The following is a 12,440-nucleotide window of genomic DNA, read 5'->3' on the forward strand; positions in this document are numbered from 1 at the left end:
TCTGTGAAGGGTTTTATAGAATTTTCTTATAGAGATATGCATGCAAAGGCACTTAATTGGTGATTAACTATGTGGTAGATGTAGTCTACATCATGGCAAAAATTATATAATAGTGATCGATTTTGTACATCTCTTGAGGTAGTGGTTGGAATATGTTTTATTTCATTATCGAAAAAAATATTCAAATGCACGTGTTAATATTAGGAAATACCATTGGACCATGGAAATAGATTTATATTTGGATTCAGAGGGACTAGGATAGGTGGTGGAGGAGGCCTTAGTTGTTTTAGACATGAGTATGACGCATAGGTCAGATGGAAGCAAATTCTATAGGATTTTATCTAGAAAGACTTTCGTAAGACTCCATTCATATCATCCATCACGTGATCTAATGACTGGGCTGAGAGAGGAGAGAGGAAGTGAACACGTATTATTACAAGGAAGAGAGTCTTTTGTAGAACCGAGTCCTATAGAATTTGCGTCCCCCACCATGTCATACTCTTGTCTAACACAACTAAGGCTTTAGTGGTGGTGAAGGAGGTCTCTTATTTTGCATTGCAAATTTCAATTGGTAGACTATGATAGTTCCAAAAGTTATTTGAACTCTTGTTAAGACCATCATACAGAAATAAAGTTGTTAGGACACAACGATACTCTGTTTAATTTTCTGCTAACACAAAAGGTTGTTTCAATTACACATGAGTTTGACCATTCTAGCTGCTTATGACCACTCACGCGACCGCCGATTTGCCAGCCTCCCCAATTACCAGAGCTCTGCCACGCACCCCTCCAGCGAACCCCGTCGCCCTTTCCTCCTTTCTGGTCACGTTCGTGATGCACGCGACCATTTTCCTCGTTGCCATCGATGGACCGAACCACCTTCGCCTCTGAAATCGTGAAGCACGGGGACCGAGCGTGAGCGCCGCACGATGGAGGAGGTTGACGAGCGACGTGGTGAGGTGGGGCTGGTGGATGGCGCCGAGCAGGCGGGCGAGGAGGCGACCAAAGTGCGTGAAACTTGAAACCTCCTTCCCGAGCTCAATCAGCGGCTGCATCGACGACATGTGCTGTAGTGGGGGCACAACAAGCGGTCGTTGTCTAGCGCGACTCGGCCGCCGCAACGCCGTCCACTTGTCGTCGGGTTATACACGTAGAGAAGCAGGGAGTGAGCGAAGGGAGGAAAAAAAACGAAACGTTATATTTGTAATAGCAAAGGTGGGTAAATATGTGTTATAATCCATAATCCAGAAGCAATCTTTCCCTGGATTATGGGTTATAGTATAATCTGCCTCTAGATTATGGAATTTGGACTATAAAATCGACATGTTTATTTTCGATTTAGATTTTAAAATCAAAATCCTGAAATCATAATAAAAAAAAAGAGGCCCATAATTTCTGAGCCGGACAACAGGACGGATAGAGAGCGATCTCTCTCTCTCTCAATTATGCAACCATAGCCAAAATTCTTCTGACAGGTAATCAGCAAATTAGGATTTCCACAACCACAATTAGGCTTCCATTCCATTTGGCAGGCCCATCTTTTCCATGGATCACGTACTACATATCATGTTGTTCATCCGACAACTGCACCTACCCGACAACAGGATCTGGAGAAATGGGCTCCTCTGCCACCCGATGCAGTAAAAATTAACACCGACGGATCCTTCTTTGCAAATGAATCCTGTGGTGCCACTGGTGCAGTGGTTCGTGATTCAAACGGGCATTTTCTGTAGGGGATCAGTGAGATGCATGGCTCCCGTCAGTTTCCTGACCTCTGGTAGCGGAAGCAGAGGATGAGACCACACGGCATGCTTCTCATTAGAGATTATTCTCAGAATTAATAATAGACTTTCTCAGAATTGATTTACCCTTCTATGTAATGGTTTATTTTTGTCTGAACTCAGCTTGTTGCTGAAATGTGTAATAAGGAACAGGCTACGTGTATTTCAAAATGCAGAGGCTGAAAACTACTTACATTATTTTAAAAAACAGCATTTTTTGTTTCCCGTTTCGGTCCATATCGAACATGTAGTCATGTACACGTCCAATTCAGCTTGAAAAATATGCTTCAAGAATCATCTGCAGCGAGCATCCAGTTCTTGCCTCTGCCGTGCCGCGCAGCAGCGGACGGACAAGTCAACGTGACCAGTGGAATGGTCTCCCTTGCCGTCTGCCTCCGCCATCCGGGGAGATTAGTATGGAAATACGTGTGCCCGCACATGACCTGATATCGTTGGTTGGTTGGTTGGTACCGACAAATTAATATATAGGGTATACTTGATTGATTCCAGCATGGATATGTAGGCAAATATCCGAAATTAGATAATATATATGAGCGTATTTATCGAAATAAATAATAAGTAGTCGTATTTACTAATTTAGCATTCGTATTCGACACACCGTATACTGAAAATGAATTTTCGATACACCATGTACCAAAAAAGCTATATTCGGTATACCGTGTGTCGAATATGGACTGTATTCGGTACACCGTATGCCGAATACGGGATACAGTGCCGTATTCGGCACGCGGTGTGCCGAAAATGCTTTTTTCTGCCGAAATATGAACCGCATGTTGCTAGTTGCTATTTCATGTAATTGCCAAATATGGTCGGGCCCGGCTGCGGTTTGATTCTGACATTTGATACCGGCATGTTGTTATTTCATGTAATTGACAACTTTCAACCAAATTTGAAATTATTTGCTAATTTAACTGTCATTTGATGCCGGTGTGTTGGCATTTCATGTAACTGGTAACTTTCAATAAAATTTAAAATTAATTGCTAATTTTACATTCATTTGATGCCGGTGTGTTATCATTTCATGTAATTGCTAACGTTCAACAAAATTTGAAATTATTTGCTAATTTAACTGTACATTTCAAAATTTGTAATTCACCATGCATGTAGTCTCTAAGGCGGTGGACAGCCTTAGCACTTAGGTATGTTTGAACATGCACAATTTAAAATGTAGTAGTGACAATATTCACCCTGATATCATTGATCATCTTAAGATGGCGGTGAAAAGTGACGACGTAACTTAGCGGAAGAATGCCAGTTGTGCCAGTCAAGGCTATCAAAGTAAGATGGTTGTCGTCTCCGAGATGGTGGTTGGAAGTTGTGGCAGTCAAGGCCATCATCTTCACGGTCATCAGTGTCCTCCGGAGATGGAGGCCTCGGAGGAAGGGGTCGTTGTGGCATAAAATCGCCGTCGTCATCTTGAGCTATCACGGTAGGAGCACGTCCTATTTTGTTGTTGGTTGGACACCATATTGATGTGGTGTGTGAATATCCTCTTGTAGTATTCGTTGAACCTTCTCCTGTATGGATGCTGGAACGTCGAGGCATCAGTGGCATGAAATCATCGGTCTCGTCATTTTCAAGTAGAATAGTAGAGGGTGCCCTTGTACCCCTTAGGTTCGTTGATCTTCATCGTCTTCTACGTGAACTAGGCATCACACCCCCGTCGAAGAGCATATGCATCATCAAGAAGTGTGGGATTTCTTTGTTGATCAACTCTGCGTCTTTTGGGAACGCCTAAAGCAAAAGAGGAGCATTCGAATCAATGGCAATAAGATAAGTAGGGTGACCAAATAGAAAATGACGAACCTGTATGTGGGATACATACTAGTCGGGCAACATCGTCATCCTTCTTTGCCTCATAGAGAAACCTAACACATAAGGATGGCCGGCTAGTTCGAACACCCTGAGGTATATTTGGCCGGCTAGTTCGAACACCCTAAGGTCGTTGGTTGTTACATGTAGGAGCGGAGCAGTCAACGCAGAATAGAAGGGTCTTGCATTCAATTTGAACACAGCTTGGATTAGGCTTTCTCCTTGAAGGGATCATCCTTCCCTCCACGCATAACCTGCAAGGAGGTATTTAGTGCTATATTGATCGTTGTAGGTGTCCATAGATAGCATATACTAGAATATCCTACCATATATGTATTGATCTTTGACTGCAACATTCTTGCTCTGCACTAAAGCACAAATCTCTGATTAGTTAATAAATATTAAACAAGTATTAAATATCATAATTAATATGTACAGATTCTTAATAAGTAACTCATAAATGAAGTTATGTGTCCTAATTATTTGACAAATATTATGTAAATTAAATGTAATTACGTTAACACTACAGTGCATAAGACATAGTACATGTGACTACATAATATAGTGAATAACACATGTGTTATTAACAAGTACAAGTGCACTGGCTCATCAACAACGATGACGCCGCACGCAATCCCCAGGAGTGTAAGCGTCTGGCGTGTGTGTGGCCCTCATTCCAACAGCCCACACTAGCCCCTGCCACGTGTGCCCTTGCTTGCATCATCGCTGTGTATCCAGACCCGCTAACTCGGCTCTGCATGTACCATGATGTAGGATCCTCATGCTGAAGTGTGGACGCTTGTAGTACGTGCTCTGGTGGAGTCCGGTTTGCCAAAGTCTCACCATGCTGGTACCACTGTGAACCCCCAGGTGCATCGAGATATTGAGGGTACTGGCCGCTTAAGAGCTCGGTGAAGTTGCCCGCCTGCAATGCAGCAACCCAGTCAAAATCTTGTGTGCCGCTCCAGGTAGGCGTTTGCTGCGTGCAGTCAATGAAGTCCTTGTGATGAGTTGATATTACGGGTGGAGGTGTCATCGTAGTCTGAGGAGGTTGTATCCACTGAGGGGGTTGTGAACCCAGTGTACACTGCTCGGGATCAGGAGCCTTCGTGAACTCCTCAGCTTTAGCACAAGAACGTGGCACATGATGCTCCGCAGATGAAGGTGCCCCTCATGATTGTGCCTCACGGGCACTAGACGAGCGCCTGATGTGGGAGGCACAGGACGGGTCCATGGTTGGTAGGTCGTACCTCCTCGAAGGTGGGGCACAACCACCTAGACCACGTAACACGGACAACAAGCAAGACCCTCTCGTCCTCATGTAGTCCCGAAGAGGGTTCCGATCCCTCTGCGTTGATGACCCACTTGCTTCCCCACATGCTTGCTCCGCCTGCGTATGCATTTCGTACCCCGCTTTGGTCTGTATAAAATGAGGGTCATGTCAGTAATACGGATGTGTAACTAATAAAAATCATTAGAAGTACAGTATCACTTACCACCACATGAAGAAGGCAGACACGATCCTCAGGGAAGGGTCTGGGGGCCAGCGGTACTAGTCCGCTGAGTAAGGTGGCACGCGTGTGGGAACGGTACCACAAAAGGTACTCCCAGTACATGCCATCGTCATACTGTCCAGCAGGAACGACGACATACACTGCGGCTGACTCCGTCCACCTGTTTATGTGCTCAGCATTAATCACACACCAGTCCTGCTTGCCTGCGTTCCCCTGTGCGCTCCTCCTGTACGTGATATAAACAATTATAATTTCTTAATATGGATCACCTAACGTAATAATGATACGTACAATAACACACTTACTCATGCGCCCATCTAGCGTCTCGTGGGAGAGGTACTGGCACCAACTGTCGGTGTCTGAACTGTCTCTGTACACGCTCAGAAGAATATACTTTCACATTGTTCATGTATAATAAGAAGCACCTGGTCTTCCATAAGTCTGAGTCACGCAAACAAGAGGATACAATGAGGCCTCCAGTCATAATTTCGGCCACTCGTTCCATACGCCATGGATCCTACTCCACGAGATCGGCACTGAGGACATCCAGATAACTGATCCCTCAGGAGTAGTTACCATGGTCTTGCTGGTGAATCCATCTTAGCCTGGCATGAATCCACCGATACCCCATCGTAGGCCTCATGTCATCTGCAATACCATCGGAGATGGGGACTGGATAGTAGCTCTTGCTCACCCACGGTCGACAAACCGAGAGGTATTCCCAGCTCCATAGCTGTAAAAGGTGTAGGCAGCCTGAAATAGATCCCGTCTTCTTTGACCGCTGGATTGCGGCACACAATCCTTTGTACGTAGCAGCCAACATAGCAGATCCTCAACTGTAAGATGTCGGCTCATAAGGACGTAACGCGAGCTGATCAGATAACCATACAATATGAGGAAGTATATAATCGCCTGCCGTGGTGTAGAACATGATACCTCCCAGCATGATGTACAAGTACACCTCGTAATGCTGCATAATTGTAGCCTCGTCCGCATCCGGTGAGCATGGACCGAACTATAGGATATGGAGAGACCAACATTCTTCATGTCATATTGCACACCAAACCTACAAGATGCAGCGACTCAATGAAATATGAATAACACTAAAAGATATGAAGTGCATTACATAACAAATAATTACCTGGCCTGAATGTAACTCTTCCACTACTCCTTTGCTGGTCGCAAAAGTACTAACGGGGTGCCCTTGATTGGTAGCCCGGTTAGCATGGCCACGTTCCGCAAAGTTATGGCCATATCTCCAAAAGGAAAGCTGAACGTGTACGTCTCAGGATGCCAGCGGTCGACGAGACCTGTGAACAGTGACACCTCAATCGACGGGAGGGGAGTCCTGCCATCGCCCTACATGGGAGCTCCAGCCATCATGAGAGCGAACGGTAGTAGTCCTGCCCGTGTGAGTGGCTCATGAAATCGAGGGTATAACTCCTTAATCTTGTGCACACTCCTGGAACGCAATGGAACCAACTGCAAAGGTATTCAATACATGTATTGAGTAAGTACCAAGTTATTATGGTAATTGAAAATCACATATTATCGTTGTACCTGTTGCCCTGTGAAAATCATCCTTACCCTGTGGTTCTCGTCATATGGCAGCTGAAGAAGCTCGAGAAGATGAACGTGAGTCATGCTAATGATTTCAAGCCTCATGGTTCAATAAAAAAACAACGTAAGACAACAGCTATTACAAAAAAGGTAGAACAACTACTAGGTGAATAACAATTTACAATACAAACCATGTCTGCGATTAACTTCATAAAACAAACTAAATTGTAACAACTCTAATACAATACAGTTTGATCATAGCCTGATAGTTTACCGCTGGGTCGGAGAAATCCTCCTGTCATGTCCAGATTGTTTGCATATTTTGCACTTACGTATGCCATCAACAGCATGTCACACCTCAAAATTCCGATTTTGAGTTGTGAGCATTTTAAAACAATAAAATAACATTTTTCCTGGAATTTGAAAGCTTTTCCAAAATTTTGTTTAGAGTTTAAAAAGAATTTGTTTTGTGTGATGAAAAATGTATTTATAAAATATTAGAATAGGTTAAGGAATTTTAAGGTTGGACAAATCCTTATTCCATTTTCCCCATATTATCCAAAAATCCTCCATAGACAATCTCATCTCATGTCATTTTTTATCCAAACCAACGTGCACTGCCTTTCCTCAATGTATTTCTCTCTAGCCTGTGACTCCAAACCAGCAGCATGCCATCAACCTTGCATCACGTCGGATTGCTAGCAGGACGACCACACCACACCCAAGCGCCGCCGCTGCCGACAATTTTCCGCTCCCAACCTCAACGCACACGGCCGCCTGGCTGCCCATCTCCATGGCACTTGCCCTCCCCTCTCTCCCCCATCATTTTTTTCATCAATCCCCTCTTTATTCCCTCAATTCAAGATCAAAAACTGTTGCTCTAAATGACTCTAATGGCCATAATGGCAATTGAAGCCGGCTGCCAGTTACTCCTCGTCGGCAACCTCGTCTTCTCACTCAGATTCGGAGTTCAAGACAGCCTCAAATGCAAATCTTGTCAATACCAAAGTTGTAGGTCTCGTCGAGTGCTTCGATTTGCAGCTATGGAAGTCCTCATTTGGATAATGGAGCTACAAGTTATAGCCCCAGAAATCGGTGTTGCACAGATTGGGATGAATTCAAACAGTTTATCTAGTGATGAAGTTTTGGAAATAAAGATGGCGTTTCCAGAAATTTCAATGAATACCAAAGTTGTAGATATTTTCGAGTACTACATGATAGAGTCTGAAAACGTCCAATTTGGAGTTGTAACGTTGATGTTACTGTGCTTCAACCAGAGCCATTTGTTTCATCTTCTTGAGCCATTCATTTCGTGTTCAACCCCAGCCTCTTCCTCTCCCCCTTCATGGCCCAACCATCCCCAGCCCTTCACATAGGTCCAGAATGTCCTCCCCTACCCCTCCAAAGCCCTACCACACCGCCAGGCTGCTACCATGGCTTGTTGTTCTCGCGGCCCGCCGCATTCAGCCACAAGAACCCCGATTGGCATCCGCGTTCCTGGCGATCCGTCCAGGTAAAAACCTTGATCTTTCACCAAGATGTGCCTCAGATCATCCCCCACCATGACCCAAAACCATTTGGCCAAAGGAGCAACGACGCCACTGGGATCTACGTCACCGTGCTGCTACCCCATGTCTGGCCGCGTCCAGAGCGCGAACCAAAGAATCCTTCGACGTTCCCGATGATCTAGAGAAGATCCGGCCAAGCCACCCACGTCACCTTGTAGAACATTGATGGAACCTCAGTATCCCTGAAGGGCTCGAATAGATCTTCATCAGCACAACAGGAACGCGAGCCAAACTTCCAACACCGCGCATCGTTGCTGCTGCCGTTTGCCGCCTCGATGACCACCTCCCCAACCGTCGCAGCAAGGTGAGGACCAGCCCCTCCCCCCCCCCCTTTACCCTGTATTTTCACCATTTGTGATCCCTAACCGAACCCCAAACCCCGGACAAAGCCCGATCTACGCTGCCACGGTCGTCGTCGTCGCAGATGGCATCGGCGTTCCCCGGCCGATCAAAGCTTGGATGACCACGCCCTTTGACCAGCACGTGCCTCTGGATGTCCCACACACCCTCACCAACCTGTTTGGCCATTAGAGCTCCGAAGCCATCTGGATAATAACCGCCGTGCCCACTGCCCAGTCTGGAGTTCTGCACGCGTAGCATGGGTTCAGATCGCGTTCCCCGGCAAACTAGCACTCCAATCCACGAGTCCTTTGGCCGAGACATGCCTCTACTTGTCCTCTACATCCTCCCAAAATTGGTTTGTCCAAAGCTGCAACAGAGCCCCCGTTTTCGACGTCGCAATTCCTGTTGCCCAGTCCCGTACTCGTTCTGCGTACCTAGAATGTCAGCTGCGTTTCCCGGTAAACCGGAGCTCCAATCATCGATCCCTTTCACTGAGATGTGCCCTTGGTTATCATAAACAATCAATAAAAGTAGTTCGGCCAGAAGAGCACTGAATCCGATGATTTTGTGGTTGCTAGACCGCTGCCCCCATGTCTGTGAGGCTTCTGCGCGTGCACTGGAATGCATTCGCATTCTCCGTTAATCCAAGAGCTGTTTGGACGCACCAACCATGTCACGGTGTGTCCCATCACATCTTCTATGCAGCTACATGAGGGTTCCCTTGCATCTGCAGCGACGCCACCAAGAACGCGATCCTAACTTCCAACGTCGTTGCGCAATCTCGCCAAAGTTCCAACCGATCGATCTCCTTCTCAGGTGAAGCCCTATCCAAACCATCTCTACAGAACCGTGTTCTAGAAAATATGAATAATTCTATTCAACCCATTTCTTGTATATCAAAGTCAATCTCCGAGAACGCGAACGTCTTCTTCACTATGTCTGCGCGCGGTCACCACCAAACCTGGGAGCGTTCGTTGCTGTTTTGCCGCTACCTCAAAACACCTCTGCCAACACCAACCATAAAATTAAACTTGCCTTCTCGCGTTCTACACCATGATCTCCTCAATTTGTTGAAACTCACTACTGCCAACATCGACGTCAGTGACCGCCCCAGCCGTCGTCTGTGTCCTCCATTGCTGGCGACGTCGAGAGCCCACCACCGGCCATCGCCTTGTTCCACTCTGTTCTAATTGTTAGTTAGGGTTTTCCTTCATCAAATAATTGGTCGAGAATATTTTCAAGGAATATTTTGTCTCCTTTTTTTTTCAACCCTAATTTAATCTTCCAAGAACCTGTTCTCCTCCGTCTGAACTCTGATTTGAGCGGTTCTTGTGCCCAAATCATATCCTATCCAACCATAATGTTTTTATGATGTGTTGTCTCTTTTTTGATGTATTGTTTCTTATTTGTTTTGTGCTTTCTCTTTTGTCGATAGGTCTTGTGAGCAGAATATGGCGTTTCTAGGGATTCGATGAGCTACAAGGTCGAGACTTCAAGATATGCCAGAACCGACTTTACGAAGTTAACTAAGCTGTAGCCAGGCAAGTGTCCTTGCTCATTTTGCACCTATTTTAGTATTTATATGTTAGTTGTTTATCATTTATGCATGCTTGTCTAAATTGGAAACCTATGATTAGGGTTTACTAGATTTTGTATGATTACCCTTGTCACTGTTGATGAGTCATGGGAAATAGAAGGGTAGATACGCTAGTTGTTGTCATGGTTGGGGTAAATGTTAAACTTGACTAATGATTATGCAACATGGATTGGGAGTGGTAATCATTTGTAGCAACATGGTATAGGGGTCCTAACAGGATGGTTCGTTTGAGGTTGTGCTGCACAGCAGGTTTGTGATTGTTCCTGTGTAGGATCCTAAGGACCGGTTCTTGAACATGTAACCAAGCTAAAACCACAACCATCCACGGGACCTATATGGGTATGGCCTGGCCAATTAATTAGCCACCCTCTGGTTCTACGAGCACTGTTGGACGGTTGAGTGACACAAGAGGGGGCTTCTGTAGCGATTTAATCATTTGTTAGCTGTGAAACTTCAGTGGGTGCTTGTAGGTCGGCGGGAGCTTTGTGAAGGCCTTGTAGTGATCTCTTGGCGCACACCTCAAAAGTGTGTAAGTGCTTGGCCGGCACGACAACATGGAGACTATCACCTGGTAATGCGGGTGATGAAATCATCACCCGTGGGGAAAGATGGGCAAACTCTGCAGAGTATAAAACTGATCGATCAGCCGTGCTCACGGTCAAGAGCGGCTTGGACTTCTTCTTGATTAGTTGGGTTCAGGGTTCTGGTATGGATGGCTGGGTAGCCAGGTAATGGGATTATCTGGTGAGTTATGGTAGCCGAATATGGAATATCTGGTGAGTTTGGTAGTCAGATGAAATCCGATGAGCTGTTCTTCTTGTTTAAGTTGTGTCTTCACACTTAGTAAATAGGATGCCTAATTTTGGGAGTCATAGGTTAAGGTTGCTTAGTGCAGTTAACCAGTGTCTAACCATTTCTTAACTAAAGCCCTCATGTCATACTTTCCTACACTTGCGGAGTATGATATGTACTCACACTTGTTGTTTCCAATAATAAATGATGCTCAATGGGAGAAGTCTATGTGATGATCAAGGAAGCTGAAGGCTATATGAAGACTGAGCGTCCTGGGTTGCGTTGCCCCCAGTGGATTGCCTGCGGTGTGCCTAGAAGATCCATAGGAGTTGTCTTGTGTTCTTCCGCTGCTGTCTTGTAAACTATGGTATTTATTTCAATAAAGTTGTTTTGTTCGATATAGAACTGTATATCACTTATATGTCATTGCATGTATGATGAAACTGATCCTGTCATACATGTGGATTGCACTTGGTTATTCTTTTGAAAAACCGGGTGTGACATATCATCTGCTGCATCCATGTCACCTTGCAGCCTCGTGGCTCTAGGCCTTCCAGGATCCGTGCATCGTGCTCGGGGACAAGGTACCCACTTAGGCCCCTCGATCGCTTTGTAGCTGCTTTTGATGTTGAAGAAATGCATCTTTGGAAGCCATGCTCCTTGATGCATCGATCGTGAAGTTGGGTGATACGTATTGTGATTCGTCGTTGCCGTCTATGTCCCTGCAAGCGACGAAGACATGGGAGCACGAGATATGGTGCAATTTTGGCTTATTGCATGTGCACTTCACCTCATGAGAACCAATTTGACATTATTGCACGGTGTCCCCCGCGCTATACCCTGAAGTATACCATCAGTGACACATGACCTCGAATTCATTGTTGGCCCGCTCGTAGATCCTAGTCCGATGAAAGTGTGCCCTTATTCCTCCTTATGGATATGATTTCCTCCACCTTGGGTGCAAAGCCGCGTGCTGCACTCCATTGTAGCTATACCACGGTCTCAAAAGTAGTCAGCCATTCTATAGAATGTGAGCTCAATGATGGCACACAACGGGACGCCGCGTACACCCTTTAGGACATTATTCAACGCCTCCGCTATGTTCGTTGTCATGATCCTATACCTAACATGAGAGACAACAATTTTAGATGGGATATTTTCATAACCAAGAGTAAAATACGATCATCGAAATGCTATGTTCTAACCTGGTACCGTGAGTGTCATGGATTAGGGCCCAACACTCTACCAGCTTTCCCGCTATCCACTTGCTAAACGTAGCACGTGAACGGCTAATAATAGTTTGGCCCCCCACCATTTGCGTCCACAGATGGTTCTCTTGTGCTTCCTGCTCTGCTATCATCTTGTGAGTGGTCTCATTTAACTCTCTCCATATCTTGTTGAACTTCTCCTGCTGGTTCTGAAGACACAATCCTTTGAACCTCTTTACAAGACC

The sequence above is a fragment of the Phragmites australis genome, chromosome 2, assembly GCF_958298935.1.
Source record: "Phragmites australis chromosome 2, lpPhrAust1.1, whole genome shotgun sequence".
In the NCBI taxonomy this organism is placed as follows: domain Eukaryota; kingdom Viridiplantae; phylum Streptophyta; class Magnoliopsida; order Poales; family Poaceae; genus Phragmites; species Phragmites australis.